Genomic DNA, 24,610 nt, shown 5'->3' with positions numbered 1-24,610 from the left:
ATTTCAATGACGTTTTTAATTTCAATTACCTTTTTCATACAAATTTATTTTATCAATTTTGTATAGTTAATAAATAACTACCATGGTTTTAGTAGGTACATGGTTAATTTTTCAAAATCAAACCTGTGCTAAACATGTACTTATTACTAAAACTATAATAATAAAATGCTTTGTATGATTAATTATAATAAATTTATAATTTTCAAATATTTTTGACTAAGACTGAAGATAACATTTTTAAACTATAAAAAATTGTATAGCTTGGCAATATAATTTCCGAAACTATGAATATAGTAAGGATGGTGAGAATTTCATAAAAAAAAATTATAAGCTGTTCTAGAGAAAATTTTCATTTATGTAATAATTTAAATCAAGTAGGTAAACTCTGACAGCAAACTAATTTTCTCTTTTCTAAATTAATTTACACCATAAAAATAACATGCATAGTTACAAAAATACCAGTTTTATGTAAACATAGTTGTAAACTATAAAACTCATTAGGCTTGTCGAATTTTAATGACCCATGCTGAGAGTCAAAGTTGTTTAATACAGTGTAGAAAATCATACTCCAGTAATTATTGTATTATCTATTATATGTTTATGTACATAATATTAAATCATAAAGACAGAGAATTTTTTTTTTAGAATAACACCCTCATTTGTTATTATATTTTCAAATTTTTTATGTAGATTTAAAAAATAATATTAAATTTACTATAGCTTGATATTTTTAATTAATATGTCCAATTTTGATTCTATATTTCTGGAAAATATATTGATTATTTTGATTAATAATATTAATGTTTGAAGTTCCGGGACAAGGATTTCAAATATGTATAGCGTAATTATATTATTGTTATTAAGTACTACCTATTGATATATCAGCTTTAATTTTTAAATTCTTTGTCATTAAATAAAAGGTATGTATATCGTAATAAAATTAATTATTGATCGACAGTTATTAAAAAATCTCGTTCATTTTGGATTATTAACTTTCTACGCTTAGTTTTTATACTTTAATTACTCATATATTTTTATATTACCGACTGCAGTATAGAAATATTAAAACAGTCTCAACAATAGTTATAATTTATGAATGCATAATTTTGTTTTATTCAAATTATTCTCAAGTTACCTATGTGTGATGATAATTAAGAAAGCTAAAATTATGAACAAGACGTTCAGCTAAATGCAGATGCATCGTTAATGCATTAATATTAGAAATGAAAATGTTTTGATAGGATTTACACACAATAAGATATACTTCTTGTCGTGAAAGACGTATTTTTAAACACTCACGGATGTGAAAATATTAATGTTTTTAAAACTGCGTGTAATGTAGGTATTTTCGTACTACAAATAATATTCTAGACTGCGTTTTAAGCACACAACAACGTTAAAATATCTCAAACAAAATATAATTGTCGTTGTCCTTTTTAGTTTTTTTACATAAAACTGTCCACACTTAAAAATAATTTGTATTTTTCATTTCACTACAAAAGTTTCTTGTGTAGATACCACAGTAATGATTGTAGTAAAACACATTTTCGCGGAACGCAGAACTCAAGAATCAAGATTCAAACACAAAATAAACCCAAACTCATACGAATCCATTGGACCAGACATATCGAGCAACCTCCCATCAAAGAGCACAGGCTAGATAATCAAATTTAACAATTAATAATATTCGTCCAATATACCTACATATTTTATAAAATATGTATATTTTTTACACAAATGAACTTACGACATATTTAGACGTTGTATAAAAACGCGGAAACCCTTAGGCTTAGCTGATGTTTAATTAGATCAACAAAATAATAATAATTGTATTCGATAGAATTACCAGTAAAAATATGTTTTCACAAGTTTATCGCTTCTACATCACGAATTCGTGGTGTATAAAATATGGACAACTCGCGAAAGTAACGTAAAATGATGGAAAAAAACCTAACCAAAAACGAGTCATCTATACGTGCAGATATAGGAGTCATATATATAATACACCAAATACGGCGAAGAGGATTTGACGCACGTCACATCGAAACACCTTCCTATACGGATATAATGTATTATTATGATTCTACCTATATAATAACATATTAGCAGGTACATTGCGTTAAATTAAATTATCTGATGATTAAAAGTCGGACGACGACTTTCGCGATTCCAATACAGGTAGGTGAGTAACGATACGGTGGTATGCGTGCGGTGCAGAAGTGGCGTGAACGAATCGCTCAAGGTCGGAACGGATTTCTCGAAGGGACTCCGACGCCTCGACGCCCGGCGCCCATCACGCCCACGAGTCACGATGGCGGTGCGGTGGCAGGAAAAAAATTATACGAATAATTTCGAGTCTCCGAAATCGAAACGATACATCGTGATATTTCGCATTATACCTACCTATATATATATATGTTTTAGTTGGTGTAGGTACGCACCGCGCGTGCCGTCGACGAAGGGGAAAGTGTCGGGGAAACGGAGATAATGTATCGTGATAAAAAAAAATATATATATTATATCCGTAGCGCGCGCGACTCGTATGGGAAAAACTGGCCGGAAGGAAGGGAAAATCGGCGGTATACCTATAATAGCCGCGAGTGTTACCTATTTACGTATAGTTGTAGGAGAAGAGGGAAAAAAATCGCGTTCACATGTCCGACAGAACGCATGGTAATAGTAACATTACAATATTATAATATTATACGCGCGCGTCCTGCCGCCGCCGTTTACCTGTCGCTGCCGGGGTGGGAGGCGCGGCCGTCTCGCGGAGACGGGTAAAAACCAGGATGGCGCACCGGGCCGGGTATCACTCGTCCGCGAACGACCGACGGTCGTCGAATACGCCGAATAATATCCGCGTCGCTTCGATAACATATTATTATACCAATAACGATATCACAGTATTAATTATTATTACACCTACCCAAGTAATTTCTGTTACCGTGCACATCTTATTATAATATTATCTCAAACCTACGATACACCGTAGTTGTCGTCTGTACAATATTATATTATTGCAAACGAACTTTTATTAAAAAAAAAAAAAAAACAAATTATAGGGCCGAATGATATCGTGACCCGCGACCGAACACCGACCGCCGACGACTGACATCTCACCCGCTCCCTGTAGCAGCAGCGACACGATCCCGGAACCCTTCGCACGACGTCTGCATCAGCAACAGGTATGTGAAACAGGGCCACACAAGTCGTCTCCCAAACTATATCATATATATATATATATATAATATACTGTTCAATTACTGTGCGATCGTCCTAACTATTATAATAATGTAGGTATCTATATATATATATTATAATATTATATAGGCATAGATTGAACTATCTAGGTTGGTTTGAAGGGAACATTTTGAATCCGGAATGCCAGGCTAGCCCATCGCCCGAAAGAGAAGATCATTACGAATTGCTTGCTAAATTTTAGTGAGTATAGTTCGACTTCGGGGTGCCCGGCAGACGGACCTGGCATTGGAACGCGTGTGCGGTTTTCGTCTACGACTATACCAAATCCTCCATAGTCGGGCTTCCGTTTTTATAATCCGTTTCCGTTTACGACTCGTACATTTAACATGCAAAGACCTTGTACAGACATACTTTATAATATATCGATCAGAATCTAGTGCCGGATTTCAATACGCCTACAATAACCATCCCGTCCATAGGTGATATCCATGTATACACAACATTATAGGTAGGTAATCATATTACGATCCGTATAAACCCATGTACCGCGATCTCCCACGACTCGTTAACATATTATTATTATTATTAACGTATACGCGTGTTACGTCGGCGCGGATAAACGTGAGCAATCAATCCGCTGTGAATTACCCGTGATGATAATAATATAGCGATAGGTATTATAATATCGCATATACAACACTTGTATACGGGTACAATCGAAACGGCCGCGCAGTCAAATTTCTTATGTATATGATGGTAAAATTGAAATAATATTTCGGTCAGGGCTAAAATATATTATGTACGATACGTGCGCTTGTATACTTAACGCGCGCGCGCGGATATTACAAAATTGTTATTAAGAGGCGTATGTATGGGTATAGGTACCTAATAAATCGAGGGCCGCGTGTCTGTAAAATGCGGCGGAGACCATAGACCGACTGGTTAAATACAATTTTTTACTGAATTATACATAAAATTATTATACGTGCGTATTATTGCGGCACACATTGGTACCCGTGCATTTAATTTTGCCGACATTTTAACAATTACAGAATTCAAAAGTATAATCGTGAGCATTAAATAAAATCCCGCGCGGATAATAAATATGTATACGTTTTATAGTTCATTGTTTTAAAAAGTTATTTACTCGTGGTGACTTCGACCAATATGGGTATACCTAGTACCTATATTATAGTGTTTGTTTTCGACGAATGGAAAAGTCATGTAGGCACAAATGTATTGTGCGCATTTTATCCACTGGCGTCGATGTCTATTATATTTGAGTCGTGTATAGAAAAAACATACATTATCTATGTTAGTTTATGACTACAACCAGATATGTGAAATCGTTGAAATCTTAATAGTCATTAGTCTCCCTCGATCGTCCTTCTTTTTATTTTTCTTGTAGATAATAATATTATGCGCGTATCGCGTAGGTACATATTTTAATGGCCGCTGATTGAGTTTACGGAAAAATGTTTATAATTACTTGTGTGCTTTACTAAATATTTTTCACAAACGATCTATTGTTTTTCAACAATATTACGTAATTTTGTGGTTTTTGTTATTTTTTTTTTATTGAGGATAACAGTACATTATAATATTATATTATTATTAAGAAGTTATCAATTTCAACAAAAGCAAGTATTTATTTTTACAAACCAAAAAATTGTATTTATTGTAAATTGTGCATAGCTCTAACCTACAAATAATATTATTAATTACACTTCTAAACCACTAATAAGTAATAATTTGTTATCAAAAAAATAAATACATTTGCTACATTGTTTAAGTTTGATAATAATATTGTAACATATTAGTAAAAAAATGAATTTAAAAGAATAATTTTTAAGATAAAAATAATAATAGTTAGGAAATATATAATATATTAAATGCTTTCTATATCATACCTAAATTACATATAACATGAAAATTGCAAATTATTGTTACTTTAAAGTAAAATTATCTTAGAAAAAAACACATTGCCTATTTTGGATTGTCCGTCACAACGGGAAAGATTTTAATTCTATATTTCGTTTTTTTGCATCTGTCAATTTTGATATGAATCGTACCATAAGTTTTTTTTCTACTTCTACATGATATGTTATATATGCATATTGTATATTATTATTTATACGCGATTCTCAATTTGTTATGACGGTGTATGATTTTTCTTTTTATTATAATATACGTTTTTACAGCGTGTCCAAACGTCTAAGTATTCATATTGATTCTATATAATATATGTTTAATAGTCCAGCGTGTCATTCCACTCAGCTAAATTGTATTAAGGCGTCTTCTGTTTCAGTGATATTCGTGATCATATTATATTGATCCAAATGTAAACTATATTCGTCTGATTCGAGTACTGAACGCGGCGTGAGCGTTTTCGCCTACATATTATTATATTCCTTCTGACAGTAACAGTATAATATAGAGTATATTATAATCGTAAATGATAATTCGCTCTGAACAAATAATTTCATTTTATGGTACCGTACCAGGACACCGGGTACACCTATACGCCCTATTATATATATCCAAAATAATATTATAAATTAAAAGTGTTTGATTTGATCTGGTTTCGTTTTAAAAAGTACTTTGTACACATTATGATTATACCTACCGCCTACCATGATACACGCGTGTGTAAAAATAAAAGTGAACCGTAAAACGACACCCAGATGTCGCATGCAAATATATCATAATATACGTAACTGCACTGAAGCACTTACAACAATATAATAGTAATTTGACTTTTCGCATCAGTTACCCAAATGTGAAAGTATTGCACTTATTTTCGCTTTGAAACCCTACACTCACATAACCATTTAAGCGCCATTAAAATTTTCTTTTTTCCGATGTATAACTGAACACGGGTGTAGCAAAAATTTAATTAATATCGAACAATGCCGGTTATAATAATATTATTATTATTATATGGTACCTAGTGAACGGATTCGACTAGCTGATAGCAGCATTATTAGTTTAAAATTAGAACAGTCTCCGACGCATTGACAAGATACTGTGGTCGTCGTAATTAGATAATCTTAATCGTCGACGACATGTGTGTACCACCACTAGACCAACTATATATACCAGTAAGGTTTATCGTAACGCAACGACTATAAATTGCCATCTATTATACAGTGACAACGTCAAGAATACAAATCGATTATCGGTAAAGTCTTTATAGACGCCACTCACGGTCGCCAATCACGCGGCGCCGCGGATAACAGCTACTCGCGTACATGGGAGGTATAGCTGGTACCTCCTATATACCTACCCACACACAATTATATACCTACTATATAGTATAACATGGTTCTTGACTCGTTCCACTGTCCAAACACGGTGGACAGGTTAGGGTTCGACAGCACAATAATCTAACGAAAAAATCTTACCCGATTTATTTATAATAATAATTAAGGTTTAGCGTTCACGGACGTTTTATATCCTATCCCCGAGATTTCAATCGTTTCCAACTGTTCGACGAGTCGTAGGCATATTATATTATTATTATGTTACCTACCTACCTAATGAAATAAAAATATAAAATTACATTTGTACAAACGGGCACAAAAAAATATAATAATAATAATAATAATAATATATAACAATAATGCGGTCAGATCTAGTTTTTATTTTATTTTTTTAAATCACTCGATTTTCGAGTGAAAGTATAATAGTGCATTCTGCGCTGCTTATCCCGTGCACGCATATTGTCATTATTATATTAACCGTATGTGTATACAACAATTGTGTATCATGTATCCGAACACCCATGAATATATCCATTTACACTCTCTAATTGCATTATAACTCGGACGAATTTTCCATACGCATGTTCTTGTATATATATTATATTATACACGTATGGCCGGCCGGTACGTATGCGTATATGTGTATACGCTTACCTATATAGATTTGATATTATTATTGTTTCCCTCGTAATAATTTCACTTTTCACTGAACCGGTCGCCTGCCCTTAACCGGCGGACGCGATCGCTTTCTACGTATATATATACGCTCGCCATATAAGTGCATAGTATATTATGTATATAATGTATATTTTAATATATACCTATATCTAATGTGGTACGCGCGTGCATCTGGAGTAAATTGTTTTTTCGGCTGGCATGATGGGCGATTACGGCATTTAGGCGTCCGTCGGAAAGTTTTTTTGGCGTACTCCGCGTGTCGTCGCCGGAGATAGATTGCAACCTAGGTACCTACTTACCTCGTACATTATAATACCCATGTGCTGAGCCACCCAACGCGCATACCAACTCACACTCGCGCGCACGCACGTACACTGCAGTATAATATGATATACGAAACTATATCGTCATAATCGTATTCAGCTGTACAAACCTTTTCGCCGGTTTTCACATAATATGCGTACGTTTTGTTTCCTTTATTATGCTGCTGCGGTGGGAAAGCCGAAGAATAGCCTCTGACCCAAATCGCGGACGACCAGACGCCGCACAAAAGGGAGATGCATGCGCGAAATGCACTTGCCGCGCGCTATCTTGCATCGATTAAGATCTACCGCTATATATATAGAGGGTATATACAGGTGGTACACGCCGATCGTTTAAAATAATATAATAATAAAATTGTGTGTTTCATAAAGTCCATACAACGGTATACGCGGAGGAAAGAGTTAAACAATTTTCCCGTAACACGGCTCGTTAGTAGCTATGTGCGCGTATATCTACACAGCATAATATGCTCATGAAAGTTTAAAGGGTAGTGCCAATATATTATACATACGACGACGACGACGACGATAACGATTTATCGCGGACGACGCGTATCCGAATCACATAATATATTACATACCTATACCTACACGTGAACGTAGGTTCAGATATACCGTACGTAACCAATGCGGTCTCCCATTTTTCCGGATTATGAATAAATGGAACTTATACTATATAGTTAGACAAATATTGCCTTAAAAATTATCGGTTTGAGTACCGTATTACAATGCGGTCGTCTACGTTTTCCGGTCACGATATAAACAATAAATATACGCGTAGAATTTACTCAGCCAATATATTTTAATGTCTGAATTCTGTGAGTGATATATACACAGACAATACGTTTTCCTTGAAAAATGTTTAAATTGTTTTCGACGTCACTTCACACCGATGACTATACTATAATAGACGACAACGACGGCGAAGACGAAGGCATTGATTCGGAACAGTGTCACATAATCAATTAGTATATTTAAAATAGTGTCGCAGCGAGTCACATAATTACGTTCGTTTTAAATCACTTACAAAACAAACTGTAAAAATTACATTATAAATCATTTCGAACATATCCCCTACGCTCATTCATCTGGTCCAATAAATATATTGATTAAGACCGTATTTTTCCCTGTATTTTTCCTCCATAGACCATAAATATTAGATACTATATATAATAGAAAATAATAGAACGTTAAAAGTCTGATCTTATCGACTATATATCATATATTTTATGACATGTTGAACCGAAACGACCCGCGAATTTCCAGTAAACACACCGGCTGCGTTCTGGTAAATGTTATAAACCTTCGTTAACGTCACCGACTAGTGACTGCTGCAGCAGTCATAGGGCCACTATAATCTTAATTTCGGGAGCCGAACATTTATGAAGGTAATTCGAAGCGGGCCACATTGTTGAAATGTTTATAAAACGGATTATAAAGTGAAGACACACCTTTTCATTTTATAACAAAAGAATAGGAACATTTATTTATTTATAGAAATAACTTAGAGCCACGAGCCTCGTCGTTGTGGCCACCCCTGACACAGACTATAATATGAAAATGTTCTGCATATTATAGTCTGTGGCAGTGCCCCGACTGCACACTAGACGTCGTATACAGTATATACGTAGTATAGGAGGTAGGTATATTATATCTACACCATACTATAATAATACTCGTGCGTGTATTATAATTTAATAGTACACGCGCATAAAACGATAGCGATGATGATAATAATAATAATAATAGCAGTAGTAATAACGAGACGATAATTTATGCGTATCATATCGGTGTGCGTGTGTGCGAAATCCGCCGCGGGAATCCTTAATACACACATACTACATGTAATATATTATGTATAAGATATTATATTATGATTTCCACGTGACGTCGCGTATTGTACCTATCGTCGTACACGCGTATAATATATTTTATATTATACCGAACCAGCGACGGCGGAGACATTGGGTGACACTCCGTCCTGCTCGGGGTTGTTGACCATCGGCGACGAGTCGTGCAGATACATCCGAATATATAACAACATATTATACATATATATTATATTATTATTAATGTGAAAGGGCCGTGGGTGAGGATATACGGGGTGATCCGATTGACGCGAGACGCTCATTATATTATTCCCACAGAAAACCCTAACGTTTGAAAATATTTTTGTTTACATAATCTTAAGTTGTTACAATACATCGTATTTGGAAAAAAATTATATTTTTTAATACTTTTCAACGTTATCGGTTTTTTTTTTAAAGTTTTTTCTCTTTTCGAATCAAAATAATTTAAAATTTTGATTTCATATTATTCCGAAGCAGAACATTAGTCAGAGTGTTTCGATCTATTAAAATCAAATTTCAGACAAGTAATTTATTATAGTCAATAGTAATAGTGTCATATAAGTATAGGTAATTATTAAAGTTTAAATGCGCGGAGTAGGTATAGTGCGAGGTAACCGTGATTTTAAAAACGTTTATATAGCCATCCGAAATAACGAGTGTCTCGCGTTAAATGGATCACCCGGTGTATAATATAACATAATAATGATAATAATAATAATAATAATAATAATAATAATAATACAAATTGAATAATATGACGCGCGTACATTTATTATAATAATAATATTATGTGTGTGTGTGTGTGTAAAATATTTACACCACGCCCTCTCCGCGCGCACACACTGCACATTACGTATATATGCATATACCTACATAATATATAATATTGGTACCCACGCTGGTATATGGTATATACCTGTATTATAGGTATACGCGGTGTGACAACCCGACGTGTCGGCAGCGTAAACGATTTGACTGATGTGTGGTTAGGACGCCCTTGACGCGCGGCCCGATCGAGTGGAAGGCGCGATATAATATTTGTCAACGGTTATTATTGTACATAATGTAACGACGTTTTATCTCCGTCGGATGCGAGCAAACGCGGTCTATCGCAATGGTGCGCACGAGCAATATAATATTATAATATTATATAATATATCGTTTTTGTTGTTTGTACAGAACGTGTAAGACAAACAGCGAGCACTGTACAATATTATTATTATTATTATCGTCGTGTTGTGTACGACCGACTCGCCCCGCAGACTTCCCGGAAATCGTTTTGTTTGTTTCCCTCGCGTGCGATCGATCCGACGACACTCGTTGTTAATCGATCGTCGCATCATACGACCCGGCCGAAACCATCTGTACAGTTCATCTGTATCGATCGGAGACGACGACGACGACGACGAGTGCGTTTAAAAGTGATACCGATACGATATGATAATGATACGTTAGGTGTAAAATGTTCAAACGCGAACGGGTTCGAAAAAATAAATATTACTAGTATCCCGTTAAATCGTCATATTTCTCATATAATTTCCTTAACCTCAGAATCTCTGCGTGTATAACGGTGCTAACATTATAAGGCTACAATAAGGCGCAAAAAAAACTTACCACATTTTTTTTTTCACAAAAGTTGGATTGCGATGATATTATTATAATATGCTCCTCGGATGAGGTATATAATTTGCCAGATTTTGGATTTGGTTAATCATTTGTTATTGTGGCCGGCGGTGTACCGTCGTCGCCGCGTCCAATTAACCGTTATTGTCGCATTATTATATATTATAGGTATAATGCAAACAACAAAAATGGTCTAATAAGGTGTATAAAAAAAATTTATAATATTTTCCTAGAAATTACGATTGTAGAAAATGTTTGTGTTTACTTGCATATATTATATTACTATAAATATGAGTAAATAAATCTGTTATATAAATACTCAAGATTGAATTTACCTAGGTAAACACGATTGAATTTCGAGTAATTTTTTTATTCACCAGTCATGTCATCAATAAAACATTAACATATATTATATAGCTAAACGTATGACAGTTTACACACTTCGCGACCGTGCATGAGGATAACGCGCCTGCCGTTATGTTATAAGATGCGTCGAGAACCATTGTACAAGAGATAAATAAAACGTGACAGACGAGACATCACTGACAGTATAATGTAGTGAAGTGTTAAATTTCAAATGAATAACCGATTCCATTTGAGTGCGAAATTTCCGACATAATTGACACTTCAGACTGTAGATTTTCTAAAATATATTTTTTCGTCCATATGTGTGTAGGAGGTTAAAGTTGTTATATGGTTTACACGCGTGTGTAACCAATTCTGACGATTTGATAAACGTACTACGGTCTGCGAGAGTAGACGCCAACAATTTTTTTTTCGAAACTTTCAAAATTATGTGATACAATGATAATAGTATAATACATATAATATTATAAAAAAAAAACCATCCGTCCGATTTCACAAACTAATGTCACGTAGATATGTTACACGTTTGTTCGCGTTATTCGAAGAAATATAATATTTATCCGTATCGAACAAAAATAATATTAATATCTATATCAGTTCAAAATATATTTTGAAAGGCACACTCTTCATCTATATATAATGTATAAAAGTGAAATGAACTATCCATCAATGTTTGATCTTTGAGGGTCTCCTAAATGTAGAATGTTTAGTTCGACCCCTAGTGCATGGCCACTCATTAGCTACCAGGTAGAAAATTATTGGGCTATATTTGAACCTTGGGGAAATATATTAAGAGTACAAAAGTTACAAAAATACAACATAGTAAAAACTGATTTGTGCGGGACAACTATATACTACCTCTGTATTTATAGTAGAATTACCAAAATTCCGCAACGCATAGGGAAGAACTTTATCTGTGTCGAAGCGTTTTTAATATTTGGATAACATAAATACACTTAAAGTTATCAGTTTGAAAACATTAAGATTTTTTCATTTATTTATTAAAAATTATTATTGTTTATAGTGCTAACAAACAATAAAAACGCTACGACATAGATAAAGTGCTTCCCATATGCGTTGTGGAATTTTAGTAATTCTACTATAAATACATGAGGTACTATAGTTGTCCAGCGCAAAACAGTTTTTGCTATGTTGTACATTTGTAAGACGGAGATGCAGGTGTAGCGTCCTCATAATATATTTTGGTCTAAAGGCTAAAAGTATATTATTATGTATGTGTACTAGTGATACTACATTTGGGTGAAACGATAGTGGGAAAAATATGAATGAAAAACTATATATTTTCTAATTTTAATTTTCATAATTTAATGTCTATAATATATATATATTATGTATACTGCAATTTTTTATTACGTCGTTGATTAATAATTTTACCAACAATATATACAGGTATCTAAATAAAAAAAAAAAAAACTAAATTTTACTTATACCTTACAATCTATATATTGATTGTAGATTACATGATTTTAAAAACAATATTGTGATTTGTAAACTGTATAGTCAGTGCATGGATGACTGCGAACATTAAACCGTGGTAACGCTAAGTAATAAGTACAGGTACATAATGCAAATATGACGGTGAATAATCTTTGAAGGGTGATCAAGACGATCAAATATTATATTGTTTTATTAATAAATTATCATTCAAAGCGTACTTAATTTTAAGTGCTTGTCAACGAATAATTTTTATGTTTAGAATTATTAAAATTAAAAACCGATTATTATTCAACACATACCTATGCACATACAATGAAACATATTATAGTCCCTCCAACATTATTTCACTTTATGTCCGACCTAGCGATTATTATACTGCCAGTCGCCAGTGCCAAACTCTTATATATACATTTTCAATTCTTCTGTTACCGTTTTCATAATTTTATTGTTGTAATATAATGTTTCACTTCAGAAGGCTATAGTTGAATGCTTATAGTTTTGTATTTAAACCCGAATAAGTTGCTATATAAGGGTGACACAGGAATTTTGGCTCACAAAAATCGAATATTTTTTTGTAGCCATTGGTTTCAGAAACAAAAGAGACTTTTATAATATAAAAACCTGTATAATACGTAAAAATGAATGTGTCTATGTTTGAAGATCAGACGCTCAAAAACTACTCAACAGATTTTGAGGAAGATATTTTTTTTTAGAGATATGGCGAAAGTTTAAAAAATAGTTTGAATCGCGAATCGAAAATAATATACCATTTATATTTGTCCATTCTTTCCATGGCGAAGTCGGGTTATACCGATGTTATAATATGTACATAAAGAAAACACTTAATTTTGATATGTGGGTACGATTAATCGCGTCGCGTCTCGTCGCTTTGAAACAATCGGCCACGGCCGACCTCCCACGCGCAGCAGTCCACTGAGCTGCAACTCGCGTTGTTGCACGGGTGTTGCTTACATTCGGTCTTAATTGGTGGCCTCTGCGATGATTTATCATAGTATGGTTACGGCGATGATGTATTGCAGGACACGGTTTAATAATAAACGTTAATAATCGCACGCACGCGTATATATTATTGTTATTATTCCCCGACCAAAGACGCGTGCAGTATTATACGACGAAGTGCATTTTTGTCGGTTTATATACCTAGATACAAGATCAATAAAATCGACTATTCGACTGTGTGTACTACACGAGAAGCAGAGAAATCCGCGAAACGTCCCTTTCACAGGACGTCGCATTATTTGGCACCTTTGAACGATTTCCAAAACGGCCGCCCGTTGCCGTATGTTTACCTACTAACTATATATAATATACTGAAGGTACACATCGCTTTCTATAGTCCGACTAAATCATGTTCCGCATCCTATTCCGCGTGATATAGTGGTGGCGGTGGCGGTGGCTGTGCAGCAAAGACACACAACAAAATATATAACATTTAATTATATAAAGGTCGAGGTCGGATGTATTTATATGGGTAGGTATACGTTGTACGCGTATAAAATAAAATTATGAGATTTCACGGCAAAACCAGTATCCGGCAGAGCTTTTCAGTCAATTAAACACAATTAAACGATTATCTATTTTATTTTTTTTCATTTATTTATTTATTACTATCTTCAGATCGCGCCGCTCTGCCGCTCGTGTCCGTCTTACACACGCAACACTGTACGACCGCGATGACCTAGTAAAGACGGCACAAAACAAAAAAGGAAAAAAAAAAATCCGCGTAAATAACGGCAGCGACGGGGCGATGGCGGCGCTCCGCGAGATGTTTATCGCTCTCCGTCCTGCTGAAAACCCATAGCTCATACGACGCGGATAGGTAGGTAGTTGTAACTTATAGGTACGCAAGGGGGGTAGGTGTAATATTATTATTTTAACGACGGCGGTCGCATTCCGAACAGGATCTTGCGATTATTTTAATAATATTATAATAACAATAACAGCGATATTATTATAATAATATATTATATTATATTTATCTCGCCTCGCCGTCGAGACGTCGTATACATGCGTGCGTATGCGGTTTACATTTTTTTTTTTTTTCACTATAAAATGTTCACTCCATCCGGACGCCATGGCCGTCGTCGTCGTCGTCGGCACCGTTCGATCGGCATAATATTATTAGGTACTTTATTTTAAATACACTTTCAAAAACATTACGCGAACCCGATAATACACATATAAATAGGAGATATTATAAACTTGATGGTCGGTCAACCGATACGAAACACTCCCAGTCACGTTTCCAGAGTCACCACGGGGTTTTTAATAAACCCATTCAGCTGTTCGTACGTATAATATAATAATATGTATGTGCTATATATTATACATGTTTAGTCGTTGTCGGTTCGATATTTTTTTTTCTTCTCTTTTACACCCATTCCCGTCGTTCCACGCGTAAAATATATTATAATGGTGCACATAATTTTTGTCAATCGAAAGTCCACACATTACCCATATAATATAGTAGTGTATGCATAAAATATAATGTCAAAGTAATATGTTATACATGCGGGTTTGTGACAAACACGCGTTTTTCCAACCCGTTGGATTTTGCCGCTTTCTAGAGAGCTAAGAGATCATGATTGCATATGATGGACGACGGCCACGCCGATACATTGTTATTATTTTAATATTTTTTTCACTTGATCGGTCCATATATTATTTGAACGATAAATACGATACCTATACCGCGGTTACCTACACTTAGCTACGATATAATTATTATAGTATTGCCTTCTCGCCCTGCGTGCGGACGTGTAATTTCGTTTCATACCCGATTTGTTTCCCATCATAGGTTACCCAATAGGTAATTTGTATTGTTTTCTTTAATACTTTATATCATTTTGTGCTAATTAAATACTAAAAATCTTCTTAAATCAAAAAAAAAAAAATAATAATAATAATAATATATTGTGATTCAGTGGCGGCGTGATTGGGTATTTCGTGTGGCCATTCATCTATATTGTCATGTCAGTATAAAAGTTCTCTGCTCTACACTGTTGTAGCGTTGTTATACGTATAACATATTATTATTATATCATCTCCCACGCCCCCGACAAAAACAGAGCTACTCCGAGAGTGTACCTTAAACGTCTTGGCGTGAGTATACTATGCAGGTACTATGTACCTATACATTCGGAAGCCACAACGGTAGCGTTTCCCACAAGTACGGCGGCAGCGGTGGCCGTGTCTTAATTGAACAGCGTAAGACTGTGGCGGCAGTGAAAGCACACGCATTATTGTTGTTTTTATTATTATTGTAATGTCGACTATACACCGCGCGCTGAAACACGGAGGGAAGAAAAATAGTAATAATAAAATAAACAAAGGATAATACCGGGTTTCCAGGTTCGGCACCGAGTCTCTCTGTAGAACAATTTTCCACGTGATAATAATAATTAGAAACGCGCGCACTTTCTGTGTTCGACTGCGCAGCGGATTGTTTCACAAGCGCGCCAGGGACCGTTCGCTTTTTGTACAAGCGATAATCAGCCATTTAGACGTTAACGATATTACATTAGACTAATAGACTATATAATATTATAATACAATAATATATATATATATGTGTGTGTGTGTGTGTGTATAGATACGCGGATTATTATTGTTACATACACGACAGGTAATAAGAATTCACGTCGTAAAATCCTTCCACGTCGGAAACGAGGTTACCCGCGGTTGTAATACGATTATTTCCAGCACCGAGATACCTATAACACACGTATCTATATATGTACGAGTAGTTAAACGTATTCGCAGCATCCGGGAAGATGGTTTTTTTCTCCTTCGCCGGCAACTTCGATATTTTCATACAATTTTAACGATCATTTTCGCTCGACGGCCGTATCGTTTTATCCTCGAACTCTCGCGTATCTATTTAATAATAATAATAATAATAATAATAATAATAATATGGGATTTCGTAAGTCGATATAATAATATGATTCACCGCACTACGGATTTAATGAAATTCCCAATAGGTTCGCTAATATAGGCACAGTCTTGATTTTATTTATAGTTTATGAATCATTATTTCGTTACTCACCGGTGGTCCACCGCTCATATTTTGCTCAATTAATACGTTGATAATTCGGATTCTGTCGAGAAAGTGAAATCATCTGTATGGCCATCGTCTGCCGTCGCGGCAGTAGTTGTACACGATGCAGAAATTAATTAATATGCCGTTATAAAGTAGACACTCTGAAATAGTAGTATAATAATATTATAATATACGTGTAGAATTAGTATATTATACCTATTACCTACATTTCAAATGGAAAATGTGTTTATAAAACGCATATTTTTGATATTAACAATTGTTCGATAAATATATAAATACAATATAATATACCTATGTGATGCATATAATAAATAAAGTTCTGACTATAACAGTTTTCTTTTAATATGAAAAATATAAACAATACATTGTCCCATGTCTCATAAATCAAATTATGACGATTGATATTTATAAAAAAATATATATATAAAAATTATATACTTTTTAAAAATCAAATTGTTGAAGAAAACAATGGCTACGGTGAAAATGTCATAAAAACAGATCCAGTTACTTTTAAATACTATTCATAAACATAATATTGTATAACCAATCTAAAAAAAGAAACCAATTTAAAATGGGAAACAATAAGCAAAATAGTTTTTATTTCAATAGATATTATTGATAGTCTAAAAAAGCCTCAAATATTATTAATTTATATTTTCAGAAAAATGTTAATACTTGAAAAGTTTTGAAACATAATTAATTAAATTAAATGATGAACATATAGTATGTTATTTTACTCAGGAAATATAGTGTCCCGAAAAGTAAAATACAATATTTCGTTCAGCTGCTAAAACATTATGTTAGGTTTAACCTAATGAGGTACGTATGATGAAAACATAAAATATTAATTTACAGAGATTTAATAGTATTTACTGAAGATTCTGGGAAAATGAATAAAGAATGAATAATCTAGGGAAAAATATACGGGAAAACAAGAAACCAGAGAGAAAATAACCAAAATTTAATTGAAAATAAAAATGAATTTTTTGCGTAATTATACTAAACAAATATTATTTTTTGATTTGATTTGTCCATAGTTTTTTTTCCCGACACCCTCGAGAATTTCCATGGTGACGTAATTGCGTTTGTATTTAACAAACGTACAATTCGTTTAATTTTTCATTTAGTCATACTATACCCCGCTTTCCCCTACTTAAACGTTAATAGGTATACTAATTAACTAATACAATATTTAGATGATGATGTAATATTTGCTAATAAGCAATATGTTAATTAGTCGAACGGTCTATCAATATCATATGTCTTACAAAATGAATAATATCCTTATTGAACACTGATATAATACACTTAGTGGATTTATTATTTATCACACAAATTATTTTTATTATTCCCAACTTTAAATCCAAAATATATTCGGTAGGTATTAACGATCAAAATTCTAAATATCAAATTATCTACACTTATAGTACGGTTCCAAATTGTTTTTATTCAAATACTTCATATCAAATCATACGTTTCGGAAAACTAGCATAAAAAACTTAATAGACATTTAAGTATTCATACATAATTGCGTTCTATAAATAGTTAACAATAAAGCGACATTTCTAGTATATAAATTAAAAATCTACTAACTATAATTTATTCACCTTTAGTAGTTTTTTATATTCGACGGTATTCACCGTCTTGGTTGCTGGTGAAATTCGACTAGTGATACACTGATACGTACGTACATACAATTAATTTATTATTGAAAAGGTGAACGATGCTAGGTATATGAGTCATCATTAAACGTAGTTAATTGTAATAATACTATATATTATATATCGACAGTTGAAAAATATGTGTTCAAATAATATTGTAAATGTTCACGGCAGTTATACCCTTGCAGGGGTAACTATTAACAATAATTTACATTGACCGTAAAAATAAATAAAGATTTTATTTTTCATTATTATAATATATTATATAGGTAAGCACTCACGTGTGTCAAAATTTCAAACTCGTATAGCTCATAATATTGAAATACATTAGATACAAGTTAATGGCAGATTCTTATTCTATACGCCCAACAATATGACACGCGAACCGTTTTATATAATGATATAAATATATACTATATACTCATAATTTAAAATCGTCCAAACCGCTTGTTGTTTTTTTTTTTTTTTGTCGAGGGGGTGGGGCTTATCTAGAAGAATTATTATTTAAAAACGCGTATCCAATTAAAATTGTAAACGGTCGATTCTTAACATTATCGAATATCATATTATAGATACGCGCGATCATTGTGCGCGCAAAACCGAAAGTGTAATATACGCCGCTGTAACGCACTTTTCGCGTACCTATTCATTCCGGTGGCGCTTCTTTTTTTTTTCGCCGGACGCATTCACACAGACATATCATAACATTATCATCATCGTACTCTCATTATAATAATAAATAGTGTGCGTTTTAATAGAGGTGCCAACGTCGTCGTGTATTTTACTTTCGTCGTCGGATGTGGCCCCAACCGTAGTGCAGTATACGTCCTACATGTGTACACGCCGCGATCCAATAATGACACCGGCGTTTATATTGTATATTATATTATTACGTTCAATAAACCATCATGTACCAATGAGTAATCTATATAGTATAATATAAGACGCGCCTGAGTGCCGGACGCGTTTTCGTGTGTGGCGATAGGTTTTTTTTTCTCTTCTACTTCGTATTCGATTAAACTACAGCTGCACGCATAATATAAAATATAATTTGGACCCACGTACGTTATCGTTTGTGGAAATGTCCGGGTCCCATTTCACTGCAGCCGTAGTGCAGGCTGTACTTATCGTGCGTGTTCACCGCAAAACGTTGTGTAGCTGCACCGGTGCACACAACCTTTTAACGGCAAATCTTATTCTAACTCTGACATACATCACGAAATCGAATTTACACCTTTAACATATCAATTTTTGGTGTATGATATTATGTATACGCCTATAGAAATCGAACGCGCCACCACCTGACCGTGGAATGCGGCGGATAATAACTTATTATATTGATAAGAGTGCATAATTTCTTTATTATTTGTCATTAGCTAGTACATAATATATGTTATGACTTATGAATGCCATGATTTACGAGCATGCGCGAGTACCTACGCACCGTGCCACTGTGAGTATTTTTCTGTAAGAAAGTTGACGGACAATCGAAAAACATATGTAATTACATTAATCCTCGGCATTATTATTACACCATTAATAACGGTGAGAAAATTATACACAGCGAGTGACTTTAAATGTATATATATTATTATCATTGATGCATCTCCTTCCATAAGGTGCGCTAAAACGTATGTGTACATACGTATAATTATATATATTATGATAAAAGTGTACTCTCACAAAATGTAACTAAAAAGTTAGTTTTTAAATAAATTGATTTCCCTTACATTGAATTTGATAATATATTTATTTTCATAAAAATATGCCTATCTGAGAAAAAAAAAGAATTGATAGAGCTTTCTATATACACGGTACACACTATAGTACACAACAATAAAATAATCTACATTACGTTAAACTATGGAAATATTACTATGTTCAAACATTTGTAGTATTTTTTATCTATTAGTATAGATTGAATTGCATAATATAAACGAGAAAATCTCCACGCAATGAAGATTTAAAATGTGGGTACTATGTTTAAACGTTAAAGCCACGTCGTAAAAATGCTTTTTAATTGTTTTTTATGTCATCGCCTTTTAAAACAATGTAGGTATAATTGCATTGGCGTGTAAAGGTCGAAGATTGAAAGTACAAGTATAAAATAATACACAATATTTTTGGTAGCACCAATTCAATCGTCGCCTTTTTTCGTAATTACCCTTAATTCTTTACTACGAAACAATAAACGAACCCAGTGTACCACTTCAAACAAATCCGCCCGTCGCCACGCCTCTTTAATTCTACTTTATAATATCGTAATGACTCTATCATTAAATCATATACATATATAATTAGACATGTAAGTTTTCTCATCAATTTTCAACTCTTTAGGTGCGCGCCAGTCGTCTAATTTATGTATAATTTATGGTGTTCGATGTAGTAGAGTTGTTTGTACGCATCTAAAACAGATACAAATAATAACATATAGGTAATTAAATATCTGGAGATGTTGACAAAACAAAAATCATTTACTTTAATCGCCCTTAAGGCAACACGACTATTGTACATGTCTAATATTGAAAAACCGTAAAAAATCACATTCGAACGCTTATAGAAACCCGTCTCTATATTATTATGCACAATTAAACATGTCGATGGGCACTACAAATACATATATTATATTATTACACCTATAATATTGTTATACAGACAGCAAAAAAAGAATACATCGATTTGTCGTCGCTATAATATATACTTATATAATAATAATAACAATAATAATACCCACAATATATCGATACCAGCTACGATGGTTGCGGTTAGCGGTATACAGAGGTACCTGGGTTCCTACGCGCGAATGATATTATTTCCGATTGAATACCACTCTACTCACCTGCCACCGGCGGAGGCGCCTGTGGGTTTGATATACATCATCATTACATACCTTTATAATATATAGGTTCAATAGGACCGTATATAATAATAATACGTATTACCCATATACATCGCACGCTATTTTTTTCCGCATATTATTATTATTAAATGTTCATGTGCACGCACGCACGCCCATTAATTGTGTGTGTGTGTCGCGAATCATTGTTGTTGTGCGACGAATAATATAAGAAACGATTTTCCATTCGTCGTCGTCGTACGTGTGTGCTCTATATAATATTATATTATTATTAAACCTACGGCGGGCGCGGGATATCGGTTGACCGTATACCTATTTAATGGTTATCGTTTAATCACCGCGGTCCGAACATGATTGCGAGTCCCATAATGCATACCGGCAACATACCTATCCAGGATTTCTGATGATGGAAAAAAAAAATTCAAAAACTCTTTTTTTTAACGTTAACTGTATATTATTATATATTTTTTTTATAACGTTTCTAAAAATATATATACCGACAAGCCATGAAATACCGACATGAACAAGTCCATTCTTATCAGTGTAATTATATCTATTTTTATGGTTTTAAACTAATAGTAATGACCATACTCTTCTTTTCAACCACACATTAGCTGCTGTGCCCTTATAATATTGTTGTGCGCCTATGTGGTGTACGTTTTTGAATAAATTATATTTTTACAATTTGTTAAGTTTTTGCAAAATATTTTTCTGGGAATTTTTTATTTCGAATTAAAAATCTAATTTCAATTAAGATTAAGAGGAGCAGTTTAGTGGGCTATTATTTTGCTTCTGTGCCACGCCACTGAAAATCATGTTCAAAAACGTTTCGAAATACTTTTTGTGATGATAGTGTCGGCCGTATTTTAATAATCACCTATAGTACTAGGGAAAACTAGCTATTATGCTATATGCGACTATACGAGTGTATACGAAATAAGCGAATCGGAAGTAACCGTCAATTTGTGCAGTGTAGGAGGCGTCCTCTACCTACTAACTCTCCTCCGGTCCGCGAACAATCGCTTTTACGCTTAACGGTACATAACGTCTTCATCGACGACTCTATAAATAATATACGCCGATACCCATTATAATACGTGTATAAATGAGTGTGTGTGTGTGCATTATATTATTATATCGCGTACTTGTATTCGACGACAATGCGATCGCGTAAAAAGGCAACATTTACCGGCGAAAACGACGACGTGTAGCCGACCGTTTAAGGACATGGCGGCGGTGGCTCGGACAAAACTCAATGATATTTAATAATACCATATTATTATGTACCTATTATCGGTGTACAACACGCATACATACCCGCGTACCTATAGGTAAATTGTCATTATATTGTCCGTTTCAATATACACGTTACGTCACGCCGGGGCGATTAACGCGTCCCATTAGGTAGATCATAATATTATTATTACCATTAGTGTAGAAACTGGTCGGGGAAACGGAATGAAAACAGTAAATAAATAAAACGGACAAATGACATGCCGCTGCCGCCGCGTAATAAACGAGACCGTCGTCGGACGTCCGCTGCAGTTGTAACATGACTATATAGGTGCATACATTGTATTTATATATATATTATACAGGTATATTGTCACTATAATATATACTTAGGTACAGAAGTATGTTGTGCGTAATGTATAAAATGTCGTATAGAATAATAATAATATATACCTGTGTTATTTGGGGCGAATGTGCACAAACCCAATTTAAAGAAATTGCAAATATTTCAAAATAAAACCTTTAGAATAATAGCAGATGCTTTATGGTTTTTTTTTTTTTTATTGATCAAGTAATTTCTTACAACCCGGCATCTAAGGCCATTAGTTACAGTTAAGGTGGCATAAAAGTTAATTTTAATGGGTATGGATTATGTTATCATTTTCTGAAAAAAAGAAAAAAAAGTAAAAATAAAGGAAATGTATACATAATTTTTAAATTGTGTTGTATAAGTTGGTTGATTTTAGGAAGTCTATCATCTTGAAATTGTCTTCGGTTTCTGGTCCTAGTGCGGAGTCGAGTGACGTGTTGATTCCAATCCTTTGTCTGTCTTGTTCATACTTGAGGCATTCGGTTATTATGTGTTTCACTGTCAGCCTTACACCACAAACTTCACATATTATGGGAGCTTCTTCCTTAGCCATTAGGTACCCGTGGGTTAATCTCGTATGTCCGGTACGCATACGGTTTAGTATTGTTTCTTCTTTCCTTTTTAGAGAGCTGTTAGTCCATCGGATGGTGGAATTTTTGATTTTGTTCAGTTTGGTAGTTTGGTGCTTTCATAACCGAAGCCATTTGTCGTTGGACATCTGGTTGATCTGGGTTTGTGCTTTATGGTTTGTAAGAAACCTTAACATATACAAACACCTCGAAACTCTCGAGACCACACTTAGAATTAGGCAACAGGTTCAATGCATACAACACATTAACTTATAGCTAGAATCGCCACTCCAACGCCGCTCAAAACGAGGACATCCTCGTGAATTATTTATTTTAACTTCATATTTTAACGTATAGAATCAATAGCTACTAATCACGTTTAGTTGCACTACTCCATTACAATTAATTAATTTTATCGATCGCAGTCATAGCAGTAAGACGAAGCATGTATATAGGATGTTTATAATCCCTATGCATAGATATAGATCTAGGCGTATATAGATAGTGCGAGCTAGGAATGTCTTATTGTATAAAAAATAAATACATAAAAATAAAAAAAATGTAACATCGGTTGTACGTACGGTTAGGTCAGTTATACACATGCTCTTGTCCTGCGAGGGGAAACCAGTCGTACGATAATATTATTATAATACCGTGGTCGCGACGGCGGCGGAGATGTGTATCCGAGATACGCGCGCGCTTTTAATTCGACTGTTAGAAACCGTTTGATTTTATTTATAAGTCTTATTCGTAAGTCGTGTACATTAGTATACTTCAAGGGTGCCTACTCCCTACCTATACCTATACGAAGCGTCATCCGATGGCACGCTCGAAACGCATAATAATATTATACGTCGCTGCCACCGCGATACACAAAATAATAATAATAATAATAATAATATATCGAATGTATGGCACTGCGCTGCACGGGCGGCGTTCAATTAAAAAACACAGTCTCACGTTATAGATTTCCAACGGAGATAATACGACGTATAAATTTAAGCATTATACATGCGTATCGTTTTAGATAGTAAAACTGTGTGTGTGTGTAGAGATAATGAAACGTTATAAACA

At 34.0% G+C, this 24,610-nt stretch overlaps 1 protein-coding gene across 1 annotated transcript in view; it reads left to right on the top strand.

Annotated features, from left to right (window-relative positions):
* Nucleotides 1-2,805: 2,805 nt before the first annotated feature.
* The window catches only part of LOC132938574 (POU domain, class 6, transcription factor 2-like), a 43,015-nt gene continuing 21,210 nt past the window's right edge, over nt 2,806-24,610 (top strand). Inside the window, 1 exon segment of the mRNA XM_061005492.1 lies at nt 2,806-3,185. The gene's annotated coding sequence lies outside the window, so the exon portion shown is untranslated.

This window comes from Metopolophium dirhodum, chromosome 2 (assembly GCF_019925205.1).
Source record: "Metopolophium dirhodum isolate CAU chromosome 2, ASM1992520v1, whole genome shotgun sequence".
Lineage (NCBI taxonomy): Eukaryota > Metazoa > Arthropoda > Insecta > Hemiptera > Aphididae > Metopolophium > Metopolophium dirhodum.
The sequence above is the reverse complement of the archived record's forward strand: the minus strand, read 5'-3'. Positions and strand labels throughout refer to the sequence as shown.